The sequence below is a fragment of the Acanthopagrus latus genome, chromosome 6 (assembly GCF_904848185.1).
Source record: "Acanthopagrus latus isolate v.2019 chromosome 6, fAcaLat1.1, whole genome shotgun sequence".
NCBI lineage: Eukaryota > Metazoa > Chordata > Actinopteri > Spariformes > Sparidae > Acanthopagrus > Acanthopagrus latus.
The window spans coordinates 27,122,057-27,144,633 of NC_051044.1; the positions used below are offsets into that span (position 1 = coordinate 27,122,057).

Genomic DNA, 22,577 nt, shown 5'->3' on the forward strand with positions numbered 1-22,577 from the left:
GGACCCAGTCATTTTTCTGACTTGGTTCAAAAGTTTTAGTTTAAAACACGGAAAAATGAACTGAATCGATCAACAGCTCTGACATCATGTCGAGGACAGAGGTATCTATTGTGGTTAGCACGCTAACCAGCTAGACCCTCACTATTTTGCACCCCAAAAGGTGATCTGATAGCAACACCACCAACACCCACAGCAGAGTCAGATAATATGACTGCTAGCTGCACAGTTCACTGAAATTACTAGCTAATGGCAGCTACAGTTAGCACCAGTTAGAAGTTACTCTGGTGTTATGCTGCAGCCCATGTGTTTGGACTATTGACGCAGAATTTTAAATGTTTTATTTGATACTGGTTTTGCCTTGATTAATTAAAAAGGGACTCTTGGCGGAGGTATGAGCTCTACTGAGTGCCATTCTATCTGAATGAATCTGTCAACTACTGCCTTGATTATTAAATTATTTGTTTTGTATCTCATCAGTGTCAGTAAATAGTGAAAAAAGTCCATCAGTTTCTGAAGAACTCAAAATGACATCTTCAAATTGCTCATTTTGTCTGACAAATAGTCCAAAACCCAAACATATTTAGTTTACGATTATATAAGACAAAGAAAATACAACACAAATAAAAATCCTTAAACAGAAGAAGCTTGAGGCCAAAAATATGTTCAGTGCTACTGACAACCTAAACTTGTTATGACTCATCCTCAGGATTTATAGTTAAACCCATTGCTTTATATCTACTGTACATCACATATACCAACTCTGTCAACTGCTTTAAGAACACACCTACAAAAACACATCCGCATGGAGGGCATGCACACACACACACACACACACACACACACACACACACGCACACATCCACCAGTGTCCCATAAAAGGCATGAGCGGGAGGAGAAGAAAAGTGTGGAAAGATAATGAAATCTTTACAGACTTACCCCTGAACAGTTAAACAGACTTTTATCATGTTCATGAAACTGTGTATTGATGCAGAGTCCCTCCAAGCAGCGAGTGTTTGCAAATCCACTTCTGAAGAAGAGGAGAAAGCTGCCAGTGAAAGTAGCAGGTATGGAGTAGTTGAAGTAGTGTGTGGTAGTTGAGTGTGTTTGCGTGTGTGTGTGTGTGTGTGTGTGACAGTGAGAGAGAGAGAGCCAGAGTCCAGGCTGCGGTGTTGAGAGGGACTGGAGGTATGCAGGCCTAACACAACAAAAGCTGGTGCCCTGCTCCAGATTAAATATGCAGGAAGAGGGCCCCTTTGCATAAACACAAACACTCTGCAAATGAAGAACTGGCACAGAGCAGATGCCTGCTGAGAGCCCTACCTGTCCTGGCCTCTTTTAATTAGACAAGAGCAGGCAGAACAAATGAACATCAACACGGTCACGCGAGGCAGAACAAAAGGAAGGGGAAGGAGGAAAAAAGAAAGAAAATACTTCCTCAGTCCTCCATAATGTCCTTAATGAGAAGAACAGAAGTTTGTAGAGAAGCTGTAAAAACAAATGTGCAAAGATTTCCCAACTGAAACTCGTTTTTTTTTGTTTTGTTTTTTCTGCCATGATTGTCTTGTCTGATACTGTGCATGAGAATTCTACTTTTCAAAGAAAAGGTTCACACAAAAAGGAAAATTCCCTCATTATCTACTCATCTTCATGCCAATGGAAAGCTGGGGAAAGTTCTGTAGTCAACAAAATATTTATTTTTTCTTCTTCATGGCAAAGGTTTGCAGCCTTGTCCTCAACAACTGAGGTAGATGGGGATTTGCTTTAAAACATATACAGAACAAGTGGAAATAAAACAACTCCACAGAAGACCTAAGATCCCAAATGGATTAGAAAGAAGTTGTTTGCACCTTTTACAGTCTTCACTGTAGCCGCTAAGCTTAAAGCATTAGCATCGTGCACAGTGGACAAGCCGTATGTAGGCACCTCGTGTTTCTGATTTCTGTTGTTTTTTGCAGTGCTGTTTTGCCATGAAGTGCCAGAAACGTTTTGTGGGCTACATAAGCTATTCATTTTGCCAATGGACTTTGTCAGATTGTTGATAAAACTCAGTGTCTCATACTGAAACAAAACCATTCAAGGATGTGACCAGAGCATGAAGACTTCCACAAGAAACTGCTTAATTACAACCTAAAACACTAATTAAAACATAAAATATCAAATTTAATTAATTTAAGTAGGTCATTTTTTTTTTGGTGTGGCTCTTCATTAAATTATGTCCTGGATCTAAAAAAAATAAAATAATACACCTTGTGATCCTTTAATTCCTCTTTACATATGCTGCTCGTCCACACACCTCCTGGTGGAAATGGGGAAAAAATAAAAGCTGAATTTTAATCAGCATAAAAATTGATTTATACTAAGGTCCATTGTCCATGTCTTTCTTTTCTAAAGCCTCCCTCTTAGACTCTTCATCTATCTGTCTGTCTCCCCCTCCGCTTTTTTTTTTTTTTTTTCTCATTTAGGACAGGAATGCAGAAGCGTATGGTGTTGGAGGGGAGGGAGGGGGTGGCGCTGTCAGAGTATAAAAAAAAAACAAAAAAACGAGGAGAATGGGAGCTGAGCCCCTCCAGAAAATCTGCAGAGTGGCGTCAGATGCTGAGTGACACATACTGATGTGGCCAGTCAAATATGTCATTTTCATGTGAAACCCTCTCGAACGGATCACGGGGGGGAGAAAAGGGAGAGGTGACACTGGGCGAGGGCAGGCTGTAAAAAGGGGAAGAGAGGGAGAAATTGAGGGGAGTTGGAGAGCAGGAACGAGAGCTCTGGAAAATAAACAGGGTGTAGGGTTTCAAAGGCGAGGGGGGACACAGGCATTCCATTGTTCAAGCCAATTATCAGTGGAAAATAATAACAACAGATGGATCCAGAGCGGCCAACTTGTGCCGGAGCACCCTGGCGCTGGAGAACAGATGATGAAATGTGAGAGTGCTGGCGGAGGGGTTGGGGGGTGGGGGGGGGACGCTGCCCCACAGTCTCACACACACACACACACACACACACACACACACACACACACACACACACACCAGATGTGAACTTCCACTAGGACAGTTTAATACATGCTCTCTGGCCACCACTTGCGCCGTGCGAATTGGGCATACCAGACAACGGCTCGGTCGACACCTCCGAGGAGGCGTCTCAAGTCAGATGACACATATGGCTCCCGTGCTGCCCGTGTGATACATTCAAATCTGCGCGTTCCTTTTATGCCTCAACAGAGCCGGGGTCACTTGATGGCGAACACATGCTTGCTGCTGAGAGTGCTGTACCAACACTACGACGAGGAGTACGGAATGAAGATACATTCTTTTGATTCAAATCAGCCGCATATCCCACATGACCTGTTGTGATGTTTTCATTTGATGTTTCACAGGCAGGCAGATGCAACAGTGCAGCGGAGACAGAGCTCATTGACTCAGGGGCTTCATTCACAGATCGCTCATATCAGCCGCGGACTGACAGGCAGCGGAGGGGGCTGCAACCTTAAAACAAAACCAATTCTCCCCGTGCCTTGTCAAGGGTGGGAGATGTCTGCGAGATAGCAGTACAAAAAGATCTGTCCGTCCTCTTTCACAAGAAAAGAGAAGTTTTCGTTTCATTAACTCCAGACTAAAGCGTAATTATCTCCCTATAGACCTTAATCACCAACAGAAGGATAATAGAACAAAAAGCGGTTTCTTCTTCGATCATTAAAGTTTTTTGTTTTAATGTTGTTGTTCTTTTTTCTCCGCTCGGCGCTTTAGATGAGTCAATCGAATAATGCAAAGGAATCACGGGGGCGCGAGTGAAGTCTCATTTTCGAATATTGCCGGGTGCAGAGGGTGAGAGATTATAAAACGGACTCCTTTTGCTTGAGCGCAGCAACTTTGACCCTTTTCTATCGGCTGTTTGGCCTGTTGACCAGTGGAGCAGAGGCCAATGCTCACTCACCGAGATGACTGGAGTGGGAAATGACTAAAATGCTTGAAATAAAAATCAGGTTAAACATCAAAACACCACTTTGGAATTGTGTATAATCTAAACGACCGAGATAGCTTGAAGGTGCTTGTGATACTGAACCCCCCCCCACCCAAATGATAAATCCCTGGAGGATTGCACATAAGGAAAAAAAAAGGATGGAAAACTTTGCCTAGATTTAATTAGCTTATGAGAAATAATTGCCATTAGCAAATCTCGTCAAACGGGGTTGAGGCATTTTGCTTGGGAGGGGGGAAAAAAAAGTCATATTTTTGGACGACGAGGAGACAAAGGGTTTTCAAACAGGAACCGGCGAGCCATCAGCCGTTTTAGTGCGCTGAGACTGAGGTCGAGTTAATTAGACTATTGTCATTTTAATCAGGACAGCTCGGCGGCCATCACTTCCTGAAAGAGCCAGTGGACTTTAAACGGCTGAGGGATTATTGTGTATGTGCGTGTGTACTGTATATACGTGTGTGTTGGGGCCCGGGGTGTCACCCAGCTATGGGTTACGCAGTATGGTCTGGCTCTCTCACATGCTTGGAACATTAATGAGCTGGAGACACACCAAGGAAACAAAGACGCCCGGAGGATCACCAGGGGAAACTACTCGCCTCTGCTCTACTCATGTCTCTGTTCATTTGAAAATAATTTAAATATCAAATATTTGAAATAATTTGCTTCTCCCTGGCTATCAGATTTTGAATAGAGACTCTTTCATGTCTTGGTTATTATGTTCTTCACTGGCATTAGCATTTAAAACATAATTAATGTAACCATATTTCCTAGGTGCTTGCCATTATGTTACAATAATGGTTTATTTTTTTTCTGATTTCCATATTTTATGAATACAATCGGCAGTTCGTAATAACAAACCAAAGAATTGCAAATGATATATCAAATCTTTGCTGAATATCATTAATCTAAAGAGAGTTTTAATCAAAACTGACAAAAGACTGGATTTAACCTCCTCTAGGCCCGCTCGATGAAATTTACTTTGCGACACCTTTAGTGACAAAAAAAAAAAAAAAAAGGTAAAGCAGACAGCAGTCTGATCTGAGTTCAGCCACCCGCCCTCAGAGCGAGAGCAGGGAGGTGGAGCTGAATACTAGAGCTGGCAGAGGAGCTCTGCCAATCAGCAGGGGTGATAAAAGGGCCAGCCCAATATTAACACCAAAACATCTTTGCAACTTTTCCCCTGGCCATAGTTCAGGTCATCAGTGGACAAGGTGACAATGATAACCTGCAGACAAACGCTGATGAATGCCCCCCCTGTGACACCGCCATCAGCCCCGGGGCAGGACTGGCCAATGACACGAGCCGAGCGTCTGAGCGCAAAGTCGACACGTGCAATATTTCATATTCAGCGACCTCAAGGGAAAGCGCATTAAAAGGGATCGGAGCGGTTCCAGCACATTTGACTCCATGCCACTTTTTACTGTGTCTGTTTATGATTATATTAATAGATCCCTAAGTTCATCGTTTTTAACATCAGCCATTAATATTTCACAGGGAGTTAATATTAATCTGATCAGAAATTATCTTCCTTCAATAATTCAATATACACATTAATAATTCAATAAAAAGAATGTTCAGCATATTTGCGGGGGGTGAAAAAAAAATGGAGACATTCAATAACTACATGTGAGAAAAATTAAGCCAAGGAAGTCCCATTACAGCACCAAGTTGAAGCTAAATCTAACCACCAGTGCTATGGCTGCCTGTTAGCGATAAAAGCTAACAAAAAAATGAATGAAATCATGAAAAAAAAAAAGAAATCATAGCAACCTTGCTTCACCGTAAACTGCTCAGTAATCCCGATTTAAACACACTGACTAAAGAGGGACGGCAGGTTGTTGTATCTACATGTGTACATGCACAGATAAGGAAGACACGCAGACTGTGAAGCTTCTGCTGCTCCATTAAAAGCCCTGAACGGCCCAAGTTCCTCCGTAAGAGATTTACAGGGATTAGATGGTGAAATAAGGGCCTAATCTTTATTTGACAGGCAAGCCAATCTCTGGCTCACTGGTCAACCCCTTGCGGTAGGCCCCTCTCTCACAACTCACTTTCACCGCTACATACCTCGGGCTCATTTGCAACCACATCTAGCGTGCATATTGTGCCTTGTATGAGCTCTCAATCCAATTTCCAATCGTTTTTCAAGAAGTGTGCAGACGCATAGTGCCACAAAGACTTATTCCATAAATGATGTCCTGTATTGGGTCACAGCCTTACCTGCATGTGAGTACATCCTTGTGGCTATTTCCTTTAGTAATTTTCCCTCTTTTTTTTCAGTCCAAGCTATGCCTGATTGAAAATCTGACCAATTTCCATGTGCAGTTTAATGACAGATGGAAAGAGATATTTCATGGAGATGTATAGTCGGGACTGATAAACTATTAATCACACTGCCGGACAATGACACCAGCTAAATTTAAACGCAAAGTGAAAAAGCATCGAGTAACAGCCTCCCTTATTCCTTAAATTATTCATTACTGGGGGCTGTTATTGCACAGCATATAGAATTAAAAATGGGAGATTCCTCTTAATTACAGTGTGTGGTGGCTACAGATGTCACAGGCTGTACTGACAATCCTTCACTATGTTTGACCCTGTCACATGGTGGCCGGGGCCTTCTCCTGCCCCGCCATCCTTATAATATATTGTGTTCCTTTAATTCAGCTGTGGAAGAGAATTCCTATAAAAGTGAGAGCACCAAAAAACATATGCAAAAGGTTTTTTCTGATCAAGATGTCTGTTATGGTTTTGTCTTCCCAAAGCCTAAAAAAATCCTTTTTTTTTCTTTTTTTTTTAATTAAATGTTCAGCTTGAGGCAAAACCAGAGGAGATAAATGATATACCATCATTAATAAATAGCAACTTAACAGCTAATTAAACTTCAGTTAATGGTTATTTCACTGTCAACAAACAAGCAAATGTTAATTGAGTAATTGTTTATTGTAAAGGTGCAGCTAGTGTTTATACACCTTTACAATTGCTTATATAATGGTTTATGAAGCCTTTCATTGTTTGTTAACAGTTAAAAATGCATTAAGATTATTAGAGATTTGCCATTTATTAATGATAGGTATAACAAAAGCAGTTTTTCCACGTCAAAAAAATATTTTTAGGTTTCTGGGAAACAACACGTAACAGAAATTTTGATCAGAAACCCTTGTGTTTTACCTTTTATTGTGAAATTCTGGGGTACAGATGGTAAAATACCGCTAATTTCAGTTAACCTGTGGCTCTATTTGATCTGATCCTAACATTTTGTTTGCAACAGACCTGAGAGTAGTAGACTCCACTGTCAAATTCTCTGTTTGTTGGCTAGATTATCCTTCGTTGTGATTGGTTAAATGAGAAGAAATCAGCTGTCACTCAGCTCGGCTCTACCTAAGTAGCACAAGGTACAGCACCTTCTCAAATGTAAACACCTTCTGAGCACCTTGCGTAACGCTCACTTTGATTTTAAATGGTCGGCAACAACCAAGAATAAAAACACACTCAGTGCTCAGTGTGTAAACACTCGTTGACATCTGTGACTACAAATTAGTCAGGATTCAGTTGTGTGGTGGAAGGAGAGCGCACCATTAGCAGCAGCTCTGTCAGGTGGCAGATTATCTCTGCAAGTGGGCCATGTCGGTGGTTTACTCTCCTGTGATTTTGCCTGCAACTGCAATGAAACACAGATGTACAGAGCAGGCATGTTCCCGACGACCAACTTCACAATGTTTTACCAGAAGTTTAAACCTACACCTATCACCTAGTTTTAAAGTAAACACACACACAGAAGACAGTCAGCTTTGAGGACAATTTGATTGATACGATTATACATTTTCCCAGAAACAACGGTGTATATTTTAAGCGTCAATTTAACCCGTTTCTTCAGTAACCAAATCCTATTTCAGATGCTGTTGAGCTGTGAGGCACTTCGCTGACTTTTTGTTCCGTGATTTGTCCTCATGTTTTGTGGGATCGTGCGCCATGTTAAGAAAACATGGTGCAAACACATATATGAAACTAATATGCAATGCATCATTCAGCATTTTCATTGGGTAAACGCGATCGCATTGCAAATGTGTAAAAATACACTGTCGACGCAACAGTTCCTACAAAATAATGCTACATGTTCTCTCTCCTGTCTCATTACTTGAGAGGCAGTCAGCTGCATTAATGGATGTAAATGAAAATCGGATCAGAAAAGACAGATACTGATGTATTATGTGCAAAAATGACTCTTTAATTTTCATTTATGTCTAAACAACAAGCACACAAAGTCTGTGGAGTTATCACATGTCAGTTTCCTCTGACTGGCATACAAAGGCTTTGTTTGTGTGCTCCACATCCTCCCCTCAGTGTTTCTCCCTCACTATCTCTCTCTCCCTCCCTTTCTCTTCCTTGTATCGCACCCAGCTCGCAGCAGCAAACAGAGTTGTACGCAAATGCTAAAAGCCCATAATGCATTATATTGTTTGGTGTTAACATTTGAATATTTAAATGGTGTGTTTTAGATCTAGATGTTCCCATTTCAATTTCCATACACTGTACATGCTAAACGCAGACAGTTAAGTTAGCCCACATGGCGGGTTGAAGACTTTGCGAGCATATTTGCATCTGTTCTGCGCAATATTGGTCTGACACACCATCGTTTTTATGATGATGTTCTTGCTTTACACACACACTTGTTAACAATGCAAGTTACCTATGTTTAATAAATGACGACTGTATGTGGCCTGTGTCAGAGCCACGGAGTGAATCACCCACGTACATGCCACTTAACCAAATTGGCAAAGCTGATAAGCCATATTTACATAGCAGTGTTTCTGGGCGTGATTACTATCAGCAAAACTTCCCCCCACGCTTTAATGGAAAGTTGGGATAGAACTTAGTGTGGGTTACAGCTGCCCTCAGGAAAATAGCTCAATTACACCCGTGCATATAAACACTCATGTGGCTGTCGGAGTGGTAAACAGATGTGGGGTGACAGTCTGTAGTACATGATCAGTCAAGCAGCTGCTGCTGCACCTTCGTTCATTCACTTGTTCTGATGATGGATTCCTATTTCTCCCCCCACAGCTCGCCATGCGGCCGCACTATTTGCTCATGGGGCAGTGGCAATGGGCAGATTAAGCTGCTGAGAATATCATTAACATTTTCCCTGTGTAAAGCTGACGCCTGCTGCTCTTTTACTGTCACTGTCAAACTCAACAATCGGTTTGCGTGATCACTGATGGACTGAGTACGGCTGCAGTCCCTGTCGCTGAAAAACACCCCGCATCACCAACTTCTTTCCAAACTGAGAAAAAGGCAGCACAAGAGCTTTCACAATGATGTCATATGATGTTATTTTGTCTTGGCGCGCGGTGCATTTGTACTCACACAGTGTATTGAAAAGGACATCGCCTTTGGCTGTTGTCTCGTTGGGAGCCTACCTGTCACACGGCTGATGTGACGCTCTTTGAATGCAGCGTGTACATGTGATCAGAGCCGCAGCGAGCGCCCCACATGACAAAGTGACTAGGGGTGTCAAAGCAGCCTACAAACAGGCCTGTCCTCTCCCAGACAGGAAGCTGGGAGCAGCAGAGGCGCTGCCTTGTCTCATCTGCCAGCAGCGCTCTCTGCCTCGTCACAGCAGCCATGTCTGATGGTGTGCACCACTCCGCGCTGGACGGCTGTTTTGATTTCAGCCTGTGTGACACATCTGTTGCTTGTCACGTTGCGTTGTGCCTGTCTGCGGGCTGAGAGCGACCGGGGCAAATGCGGCTCTCATCCTTCTGTCCGTGTTTACAAACAGGGCTCGCGCTTACAAACCGGCCAGCATGGTCCACATCATGCGAAAGGTCAGGAGGCCTTATGAGACACTACATGCACCTGTGCTGCAGGTGCCACAAGCTATCAATCCTGACGCAAGTGTGTGGTGTGTAGGCTGTAGAGTGTGAGTGCTCGGTATTAAAAGATGCATTATCTGCTAATAAAGCCGGTATGAAAGCTCTAGAAGTAATTGCAGTGTTGATTGTATATAATAGCAAAAGAAGAAAGGTATGGATCTTGGTCACTTTATTATCTTTTAAGTATTCTCCATCACGGTCTGATGTTTCTCTGAAGATAAATTATTTCCCTGCCTTGTCTAATTGAGAAAATTTGCTACAGCTGTAAATCAAATCTCCATCGAAGGTGCATTCCTCACATCGTGCTTTTTATGGACTTTTAAAGTGCTTTGCAAGAGCATTTAAACAGAACTACCAAAATCAGGGATATTCTATGCAAGACTCCCACTGTCAGCTTAAATACATGAGCAATGACCATGGCTAATTGGATCCACCCCGTCCATCCATCCATCTATGAAGTACACATGCTATATCAGCGAAAATCCAACGACATTGTTTCACTCAGTGTAAGGCAGGCCGGGCACTAAAGAGCCAGAAAGGTATTTATTAATGGGTTGTTACAGTAGCTCAGGAGGGCTGCATTCACAAGTGCTTCATTTCTATGTCCTTGTCTTTCCAATCAATATTCAAAAGTGCCTCGTAATTACACGTTTAGGATTCATTTACATGCAAAGTGCCGGTGTGGACATAAATTGCAGTGGAAAAGTTCTGTCAGTGAGATTTTTTTTTTATGAACAATATTTATTTGTGCTTATTTTTGTACACTTTGCTATTATCATTTATCGCATCACTATTATTTTCTAATATTTAGATAAACAGAATTATTTCATTTGACATAAAACCCAAAAAAATAACAGCAAAATGAGAAACCTCAGGTTCATCTACTTTAATAATTTGCATGAGCACCAAACCCCAGCCTGTTATGTAAATGCAATCCCTCTTAAGAGGGTGGGGAAAAATTTGAGATGGCTCATTTACATCGTCAAATAACACAACACTCATACTTTCCATTTACTATCAGACTGTTTTTGCACTAACCTGGAAATTATCAGCGTGTGTATTTCCTCACAGCCGAGCCGAAGCGACAATAGCGTCGCAATACAAACTGAAAATGGGGCTGGATGGTGTACAACGTGATCGAACACCGTGACTGCCATTCTGACCGGCCTCGTCAGACCACAAGACAACACGTAGCTGCGCCGGCGCGGCAGGGAGGCGCAACGCCGCTATGCGGCTCTAATATATTCAAAGAGGGATCATTTACTTAAGGCTTGCATCCAAGGATCAGTCTGGCCTTCATTAGCCTCAATCTGACACGGATGTGAACAACATGTTGGCTTGCCACATGAACACTGCCCCTCCTCCCTGCAGAACCCCAAACACTCAACTCCCCTCCCCTCTGTGAGACCTGCACAGCAAATTCCTCTGGAAATATCACAGGTTGTTAGCATTCCGCAGAGAATTTTACATGGGTGTACACTCAGGCCTTAATTAGAGACACTATTTGATCATTCAGCAGCTGGGCTTTATTAAAAATACGGGTTCACGTCGGCCTACAGTCACCCCCAGCTCACTGTGAAAGAGCTCGCAGAGGCAGGAGACTGTATGAAACAAGAAAATGAATATTCATGACCTGATACATAGGGTCCCTGTACGGGAAATCTACACCCCAGCAAACCAGTATGTACACCCAGTTCAGAACAACATCTGGGTTTGCTGGAACATCTTAACGATATTGGCATTTCAATTCATATCACTCGGTGTCATCCGCAAATAAGGAAGGTGGGGGGATTTTGTGGGGGGTTCTTCTTTTTGTATTCACTTTTATTTTGAAAGGCTGGCCTGATAACTTCAGTAAGGAGTCTTTCTTAAATAACTATGTTAGTATTGAGGGTTTTAAAGTCCTCTAACAGACTGATTATGTACTTTACATACATATATACATAAATATGTACATAGGTTTCTTTCTTTGTGCTACCTGCACTGTTACCAACATACAGCACAGCTGACATGTACACAGACTTTTTCAGGGTTTTACTTTTTTATGGTGATTTCGACCCTCATAGACCTACAATAATTACTGGGGTCCCTGACACTCTTGTAGTTATTTTGTTTTTCCCACCCTATATTGGCAGCCAGCATCAAGTGTCATAAACCATTTGATTCAGGAGAGCCTAAGGTGTTTTAATCTGGCTCTTATAAAGTCCCAATTTTACAACTACTTTGTCTGAGAATGGATAAATAGACCACAATTTAAAAAGAAAACAGCACTCAGAATTTAGTGTTTTGTTTTGTTTTGTTTTTTTACTGTGCATTCTGACATAACCAGAGGATATTTTGTTTATTTGATTTGAATATTTTATTTTTTGTCCTTTTTTTTTTTTTACTTTTACTAGCAAATTACAGACATTTATTATCATGGTATCCGTGTTTTTCAGGTAAATGTAAGTCAGTAAGTATATAGAAAGGTTCTCAAATACAAACAGAGGACACTGAAACAAAAGTGAGATACAAAGATTTAAAAAATCATTCCTTGAAGATGAATAACAAAAGTAACTCATCTACAACCACTGCCCACCGGTTCCAGAGGACATTTACGCGTTGAGGAATCCACATTTTCTAAACGAATGAATGCTGCAGAACGTGATGACGTAATCACGTTCACCACAAAGCTCCTGACTGCCCAAACAAGACATGTGTGATATCACTGAAAGGCACAGAAACTCCGCTTCACGTGAGTTTCTTAAGCATGTGGATAGGGTTAGCAGGTCAAAAGTTATTAAACACTTTGGAGCAGTAGCTATTTTTAGCCTGTGACACCTACATTCTTTGCACATGCTGCTCAACAGTCTTGTCCTGTAGATTCACCTTTCTTTATTCTTTACCTCGTACTCCTTCATTCACATCATCTTGGCCTTGTTCCTCGCTGTATATATATATATATATATATATATATATATATATATATATATATATATATATATATATATATATATATATATATATATATATATTTCTGTGTAAGTACACTGAGAGAAATATCATATCATCATATCACTCATATTTACTTGGCAAATATAGAACATTTTGATTCTGATTCTTCTGTCCTATCTCTGAACAAACATTCATGTTTTTAATAGGTAATATGTATTTGACTTACATTTAAATACTAAATACCTGCAACCTCAATCAAAGCAGAACATTATGACCTTTAACAGAGGTCCACTGACAGCCTCAGCCTAAATGTCAGCACAGAACCCGAAGAGAGGCGAGGAGATGTAAACTATATCTGACCAAGGTCGACGGGGACCATAAAACAAACAGCGGGTTTAAGGTGAAGTCTTCCCTGCGTGAAGGTTAGCCATGTTTTGTGTTTACACTACACCGCAGGCTTTGAAATTGTTTTGCAGTGTGGGGTCTGCCCGGGGTCATTGTTTGTTTTTGACGTGTTTATACACCACACAAGGAGTAATGACTTCTAGGATAGTCAGGGGGACGCAGACACGATCCGGCATGCGATCTGCAACTTTCCTCGCTTTGCAGGATCACAGACGACTCTCGCCGGGTCAAACACAGACCTCGTCGCTGTCAGCGGCGCTCAGACCGATGTAAATATGCAACTGCATGGGGAAGTTAGGGGGCCGGTTACTATGCAAAACCTCCTCTTATCACATCAAACTTACAACAATTTCCATACAATGCCCTTCTTTAAAAAGACGCAAGACCAGTCTGTTTGCATGTCAGAAAACAATGATGATTCTAAAGCAGAGCTGATCCATTGGCAGTGTTTCTGTGTCTACCGACGTGCACAAGAAGTACTTACTTTGATCTGTGGCTCCACAGGATGTCACCACTGGAGTCTCCTGGCTGGACCGGCAGGCAGCAGATATGGAGGGGAGGACAGAAGAAGAGGAGAGGAGAGGAGGTAGGAAGGAAAGTCAGGGGTTTGGGGGGGGGGGGTGTAAGCGGAAAGAAAAACAGAGAAACAGTGGAAACGATTTGAGACATGAAGGTGAGGAACCATAAGCAAACACAAGCACCTTATTACAGTGGAGCCACCTCAGACGGATGAAAGCTGTTCGGTGTGTGAGCCTACACACAGACACACACACACACACCTCTGAGTGTGGAGGGACACGAAACAGGTCGCCTTCAAATTAATTCTCATCAAGGCAGAATTAAATAGGTCTCACAGTGTCCCCCCCCCCCTTAAATATCTGTGGGTTACATATTTAGCATCTCAAACGAGAACTCCCTTGATTAAACAAATAATGACACATTCCAAAAACTGTAAATGAGTCCAAATTAATTTGAGAATTGCACTAATTGCATTTAAACACTGCTCCTTCTAACCTTAGATCAAGCACTTTTTAATTACTGCCTTCAGAAGACTGAATCCCTACAGTGTCGATGGGAAAATATAAACAGTTTTACGGCATTTTTAGCATATTGGTATCATATATAAATGAGGCTCCAGCAGAGTGAACACCCAGGGTATTAAAGTTGCCTCTCACAGTGGAGCTCTGTCATTCAGTCCCACTGCCCCGTGCCCCTTCGCCTTAACTCCTTCCCGCCGTTTGCAAACACAGAGGGAAGAAACAGCAAAATGTGTTTCCTGAAAGGGAGGAGAGGTGGAAAAAGCCCATCCTGCCCCGAGAATCACTGCCGCCCCACCAGAGCCACCGCCACTGGCCTTTCTGCAGAGGCAGCAAAAGTTCCCCGAGAGGGGAGTGTCTGCCAACTCAAACAGGGCTCATTCTCCTCTCTGTGGGCCGCCAGCCGCCCATGTGGGCCCGCACTGGGCTTCCTGAGGGCTCGCTGCAGCTGGAGCACTTTGAATAAAGGTAACAGCAATGTCACAGCTACTGTAAACTTGCTCGGCTGCTCCTGTCAGCAGGACGTTCCCAATCAAAGCAGAAACAACCCCACCTAAAACACAACAGTTCATTCTTTTTTTTTTTTTTTTTTTTTCTTTTTCCACAGGCCCCGAGTCCGAACTTCCCACGAATCACAAAGAGAGCGCACAGGCGAGAGGGCAGAAAGCGGTTCCCTGATCTTGCCAAACAAAATGCCAGGAGAGCGGGGAGTGACATTCAGCTCAGGGGTTTAAAAATACGAGCAATTTGAAAATGATTAGAGTCTTATTTTATTGTTGAGCGCCTGACACAAGAGAGGAAACCAGAACAATCAAGCCGACTGACTTTTTTTTCCCGCTGAATTTAGAAACACTAATTAGTTTTGCTCTCGTAAAGCCAACCTGAAAACGACCAATTAGAAAGTGAAAATGAGACGTGCAGAGGAAACAAGAGCTTGTCATCTCCACTGTTTAAGTCCCATATGCACAACTTCGCTGTGATGACTTTCACACACACGCGCACACACACACACACACACTCAGGATGATTGGCATGCCGCCTGCTAAACCTGATGTCACGTACATACTCTGACCAGTTAATGGCACTTTAAATCAAATAGCGTTTTGCTTAAGGAAACTGTTACAGATCTGTATGGCCACATCAAACCTGGGCCGAGCAGCTTGGCCATGCAGATGTCTGAAGCACCAGGTTGGGAGAGGATAGTGACCACAGCACCAGCTGCTCTCAGCTATACACCTCACAGGTGCCTTGTTTCTATGAATTTCCTCTTTCAAGGGTACTGGAATAATTCCACTGCATGAAAAATTGCTCCATAGAAACCTTCATGTACTTATATCTCACGCACATGACACCTGCTGAGCACTGTTGGCTCATGTTTAGCCCCTCGTTAGAAATAAAAACTTGTGGAAATTATCTTCAGGAATTTCACCGCTATTCCCCGAGCAAAAGGTGGCGAGTGTTTCATCACTGTCGGACTGAAGACGGATGGGCTGTCAGTGCCTTCCCCTGTCCGCCATCCAGCTCCTGGGCTGGGAAGTGGCTAAAAAAGGGCCGGGGCTACGCTTTCCAGGCCTGCGCCTTTTACTGGGAGTAATTCTCAGATGCCAGGTCGCTGCCAACGTCCTTGCAGCCAATGGCAGAGAGGCCAGTAAGTTCACATTAACTGCAGAGTGTAACTGCGCTGAACATCTGCTCATGAATGAGAGCACTGCCCACTAACTCAGCGAGTTGAGGCCCGCTGATGAAAAATTCAACGTTCTCCTGGCTGGCACGCTTGTTTTGCACAATTCTCCTGAGCCCCCAGAATTATATTAAGAGAATTTCAGCGCGGCCTGGTGTATCTGAGAGAACAGCTGGCACTGAAAAGGAATCTGCTGCTCGGCGAGAGCTCGGGGACTTCACACGGGATCTGCCTTCTCCTACACCATTTGTCCTTGAAGGAAAAAAAATAAATAAAAGAAATACGAGTGTTAAGCACCCAGGTAATAATAAGAAAGCAGAGGCTACATTTAGCTGATTACACCACCCATGTGTGCGACAGCGGATGGAGTATAACCGATGAAGACATGAATCGATACGGAGTGGAAAGAGAAGACAGAGGGGCAATTGTGACAATAAGTAGCTCCCTCAGGAGACCTATTCACTATACCTCTCCCTTGTTTGGCTTGTTTAGCTCATTAGATTGTTAACTAGCAAGGATCTGCCCCCAACCCCACAATATGGAATCAGCCTAATCAGAAACAGAAGCAGCCGGCTCAGGGGGGCGACTACATCAAAGACTTTGCAAAGTATGAAGGCAGTCCCACAATCCTGTCCTTCAACTGCTGCAATTATGTGCTCCATAAGTTTATGATATAACCTGAAGGACGATGTATATCGCTGATTATTAGCTAAAGGCAGCCGTTCTACTACAAGATCAAATCAGAAAATCCACAGTAACTCAGCGTACACATGAACTGACACAGCCTTTCCTCCGAAGATGATGAAATAGTTTAAAAATGTCAAGTTTAAGGAAGTGATGACTCCGAGCACACACTAAGAATAAAAGATTACCACACTCTGTAATTTCACTTCTGTCTTTCTCAGAAATACAGTTGACAGATTTCTATATGTCAGCACACAACACAACCTGAGCGAAACCCATTGCTGATTTGATCGTAATCTAGGCTCGTTTAAACAACACCCCGAATCACGTGGAAATCATTGCGGCAATGGCCCCTAAAAAGGAAGGGATGTGTGAATATAATATCGCCGGCGAAGAAAAAAAAAAAAAATGAGAGGATGTCTGGAGAGAAGCTCATTTAGCCGGTGACAAATGACGGCACTTTGTCTTCCTGACAAGATCCCTCCTTCATCAAATGTCCAACTTCACATGGAAATAGGAAATCACACATTATCACACTGACAAACAATTACAACCATGTCATTAGTGGCAACCCTGGGCCTGAAACCATTAACAAAACACAATGTTGCACACCACGCTAGCCATCAGAAGAAACACAGGATGTAGATGAAAAGACACGGATAAATCAATCATGACACAAACAACCTGATGCGAGTTAGAGTTTGGGAAAGGATCTAAGTGTTGAGAATGATAACGGGCGCGTGCGCCAGCTAAATAAATCACCAAATAATCTGCAGCAATCAAAAGTTCCTCATCTCTGAATAAAGATTTATGCCTGCGCTGATGACAGAACAGTGCTCGCCATATATTAAAAGTCAACACTTTAGAGGAGTTTCTCTCTAAGTGACTTAATCAGATACAGAGCATTAGTATCTTTTTTAATACATCTCCCAGTGTCAGGCGGCAAATGAAAAAGCTGGCCTCTGTAAATATGACTGCTTACTTCTAACACAAACATTGTTGACACCTAATGTAATTTCAGCGGGACATCCAACTGAAAGCGCACCGGGGTAATATAATGCTCTTAATGAGAATTCCTTCCAGCTTGAGACCTTGGCGAGATAGCCATAATGCATGGCTTCTCTTTTTAATAAAATAATTGTTACAGTTATTAAAGATGAATCTCATCACAGTCGAGATGACAAAATAATTCATTACCAAAACCAAGGCTTTAAATAGCTGCAAATTATGAAGCCCTACCCCCCACTACCCCTCGAAAATACACTTCCAGATAAATGGGTTCGTTATTTCATATAAATATTAGATATATGCTGCCCTTGAAAGGAGAGAAATATTGCGACTGTCCATTAGGAAGTTTGCAGACACAGAATGCAGTGTGCACAATCAATCAATACAGGAAAAGCTATCAATAAACAACAATCATCCTAAGCTGTGAATAATTTGATTCTAAATCATCACTTTACAACCCTTATTCTAGTTATAACTCAGAGAACTGTGGCTGTGTATGCTTTTATCCCATTTTCTCTTTTAAATCTATATACATTGTGATTGTTATTATTTACAATACAGTCAAAGCATTTTGTCTGTATAAATCACTGGCTACATTTTCAATAACCTATCAGTACCGCCATTATGACCACTAACACAACATGTATAGATATAAAAGAATATACACATGTTTTTCCACATCTTTTTTGTGTTGCGATGGCGTTTTGTGTTGTAGTGCTTCTAAATGAACAATTGCTAACCACAAGTTATCAGTTAGCTGTACCTTAAAGATTCCCTCAACACATTTATTAAGGTGTATAAATAATTGTTTAAAAAAAAGAGTTTTGCAAGAAAAAGTATAAAATCCTTACAATGGCACATATTAGTTACTTACTGGAAATCCAGAATATATGAAAATGCAAAAATGTTTCATTTTACAAGTTTAAAGGAACACCTTTGGATTGGAATGGATTGGATTCACAGATATATCGAGTGAAGTTTTGGCGTCATTTTAGTTTATTATGAAACTGTCAAATATTCGGCCTCCATGACATATCTTTGCCACAAGTGTTTGATAACACATTTTAGGAACCACTGCAAAAAAAATGTGTGTATATCGTTGATATTGGAATTTTTTACACCCTGATATTGGTATCGGCATCAGCCCCAAAAACCGCTCTACAATTGAGCAATATCTTTATGATTGGGTCCTCATTTTAGGTGTATCTTGTGTGTGCCCGTGGGCAAACATTTGGACAGGGAAGTATATCAATATTACATTGTTATCCTGAAATAAGATTTTGGATATTGTTATATCGAGATATATAAGTCTTGTCTGGTTTTTAAAGGCTGCAGTACATTTTCTGAACTTACCAGACTGTGCTTGTTCTGGTACTTGACTGAACCCACCTAGTCATTGCAGCCACTTTACTGATGATTGTTTATTGCAAGAAATCCTATTGTGTTGTTACTATGAGAACAGTCATCCCTATAGTATTGTCACAATATCAATATCGAGATATTTGGTCAAAAATATCCTGAAGATCACAAGCTAGTGAACATGGACGTAAACAATGCATGATTTAAAATGTGTTTTCTTAAAACGGCTCTAATCTTATCAAGAAACGCTTCGTGTGCATATGTTTGAAACTCCACAGTTCGCCTTTAACTGCTGGACACAAGCTGCGTCCTGCTTCACTGTAAGGTGTACTCAGGTGCACAGAAGGCTTCAGGCTTGCACATCACACTATTGTATGCTGAATACTTGACCAGTATAGTCCTCCAAACTATTTGTGATGTAACAAATCGTGCTCATAGGCCCGCCTCTTGAATTCAGATTTTCAATGAGCTCAGATGAAAATTTCAACTTTTAGCAATGAATGTGAAAACAGCCTTCTAGTGTCAGACTCTGGACATGCATCATTCTACACAGTGAAGCTCAAACATTCAGCTGTAGGTAGAAGAGAGAAAAACACATTTTTGATTTGAAGGGGGCTTTAAAATGTCCAACCAACACCTCAAATGATGTATTAATAAGTCGATTGTCTTTGAGCAGTAAATAAACCCACATGCTGAAGGCACAACACCGTTCTGCTCCTTCTTACATGCTGTTGCACATATCTTCTTTTGTGTTCCTCCACATGTGAAACAGAGAACACACCGGAACACATGTTCGTACAAACCTGCAGCCACCACACACACACACACACACACACACACACACACACACACACACACACACACACACACACACACACACACACACACACACACACACACACACACACACACACACACACTCCCTTCCCGTTCACAGTTCTCCTCTACCTTTATTTATGTATTCAAAAGAGATCATTTACAGTGATGGCATGGAAACTTCCCAGCATGCCTTTTAACCTGTCGTTTTTCACTCTCTCCGCAGCAGGATGTCCAGAGGAAATGCTTTATTAAGATCCTGCCGACATGAAGAGCTGCCGTGACTTACTGGTGCATTACTGTCTAAAAGGCAAAGTTATTTAGACCAATAAAAGGCTAATATATTGTTGGAGTGGAATTACACAGAAGTTATCTCTGCCTTAATAACATCACCGCAACCCCTGATGTTGTTTAGATCAATAAAGCCCATTAAAGTACAGACCTCAAGCGCAGATAAGACTGCACTGCCACAGCAAAATACTGCTCGCCCGCATTGTGAGAGAGCAGAGGTCTTTCTTCAGCAAACAAAAAGTGGCCAAAACGAGAGAAAAACACTTTGAACTTAATGCCATAAAAAGTTAAAATCCAATGAAGTTCATTGTCTGCCTTATGGAGCCTTCAGGTCTGCTGGCAAGGAGATAAACAAGTGGAAAGATGCTAATGGATTTTGGATATCGGTCAGAGAGAGGAAAGTGAAGGTGTGTGTTTTCATGTCCATGTGTGTGTGCAGAGGGGTTGTTAACACTACAACTGATATTAGAGGAAAGGTGAAGCTGTACTACGGCCCTCAACTGCACCCCGGGACTCAGTTTCCTTTAGGTAGAGGAGGGCTTCAAACAGGTTCTTCTTTCTGTCTTTGTTCTCCACCACCACTATCTAAGAGCTGAGTACTTGCATCTATTTTTAATATTATCTTTAATCAGTGCCTCTTCTATAATTATAATGCTACCAGTGTAAACACTTGCTGATTCTGAGGTATCTAACCCACTTCTGACAGGGGAAAACAAGCTAATACAATGATGCGCAATAGAGCTGCAACCGTTCATGGATTAGTTATGAAACATTAAATTCATAGCATACTATTCTGATAATCGATTAATCAGTTTGAGTCACTTTTTAAGAACACAAAACATTCTCTGATTTCAGCTTCAAAATGTGATTTTCTGGTTTCTCTACTCCCCTGTGACAGTAAACTGAATACCTGTGACATTTTTCACCATGTTCTGGCATTCTGCAGACCAAACAAGTGACAACAAATTAAATCGACAACAGAAATAATTGTTAGTTGCAACCTGAAAATGTAGAAGAAGAATGATGAAAAGATGGAGAAATGTCACTGTCTAGGGCCATGTACATTGTTTTGGTCACGACACTGTCCCTGTGGTAAAAGTGGTTTGATCAATCTTAGCAGTGTCCACCAGGTGATGCACTAAATCATCTGTGCAGCGACTGTCCGTCAGCCCCTCTGAGGTGTGATGACCACGGTCTGACCACTCCCCTGAGGCTCCGCCCCGAGTCATGGTGACAACACAGAAAGGAGAGGAAGGTGCAGGAGCGTGCGTGCGTGCGTGTGACTGTGCGCATGTGTGCACAATCGCTTTGGAAGTGCAGACAGCGTTCACGTGCACTTAAATTGCAGCACACAGAGACACCACAGGAAACCACAGGAAACTGAGTTTGACGCTATCTCTATAAGCATGCGAAAACACAAACAAGATTTTCTTTTTTTTTTTTTTTTTTTTAAGTACAGCGTGTCCCCTATGGCTCATCTGCCGTCAATAGGAAGTTTACAGACACCGAGCTACGCGGGTGGGGGAACTGCACTCAAAACAGACACAATGTTAAAAAAAAAGGAAAAAAGGCTTTTAAAGGGTTTCTGGAGCTTTTTGCTCCCCCTCTCACCTCAGTATGTGTTTCAGAGGGCCAGCCTGACAAAAACTGTAACTTCAGCCCTGGGAAGGCTGTGAGATTCTCCCCAAAAAATGTTCCGATCCTCTTTATCCCTTTCTTTTTGATGTTTGTGTTATGCTTCATCACTCTTGCTGTCATCGTCGAGCAGCTGTGCTGTTTTCACTGTAACACACTACTGATTACAGCAACCAGGACATTTCTTTTGCAAATAGGAGATTGTTATTACACCAACGTTACCTAAATACAGTGAATGACAGTTGTTTGCATCATTGAAATTTGAGGAGATAAAACTTGAGAAGGGAGGAGCATGACCGTACTTTTCCACTCTCAGACCTAACAGTTTTCAACGACGGTGGAAGGAGCAGAAGATTTCTTTACTTCTTTTTACTTTAAAAGTAGTTTAAAAGTAAAACAGAGCTAAAAAGAAAAAGAAAATCAGACAAATTCAATATCTTAAAGAGGTTTAGATAATTTCATCTAAATCATTTGACAGTGAATACAGAGATAGGACAGATTATTCTGTGTGTCCAGCACACACACACACACACACACACTGAGACCACGGTAATGACTGTGAATAATATCTTTGTAAAATGATCAACCCTGACAATGTGATATTACCCAACAATAAATACATCACAGACAAAAAAAGGAGAAAAGAAAGAAGCTCTTCTCCCAGCTCCAAGTGAAAGCATAAATAAAGTGTGTCCCATCTTTTACCTTCTTCAATTATCTGCCTTTTGACATACAAGCCGAGCACAGTGTAATTAACATCTCAGGAGATAATGGGGTCGCTACTCACTGATCAATCTCACACATATATTATTTGGCTTTTATCAATCCAACCTCCTGTTAGTCTGCAAAGGAAATATTCCACAAGAGATTTCT

The 22,577-nt window shown here is 41.8% G+C and overlaps 1 protein-coding gene across 6 annotated transcripts in view; it reads right to left on the bottom strand.

Annotated features, from left to right (window-relative positions):
- foxp1b (forkhead box P1b) overlaps positions 1-22,577 on the bottom strand; it is a 168,126-nt gene that overhangs the window by 112,549 nt on the left and 33,000 nt on the right. For all 6 annotated transcript variants that reach the window (XM_037099779.1, XM_037099780.1, XM_037099785.1 and 3 more), the window contains exon 3: positions 13,678-13,721. The gene's annotated coding sequence lies outside the window, so the exon portion shown is untranslated. The remainder of the gene's footprint in view (positions 1-13,677; positions 13,722-22,577) is intronic.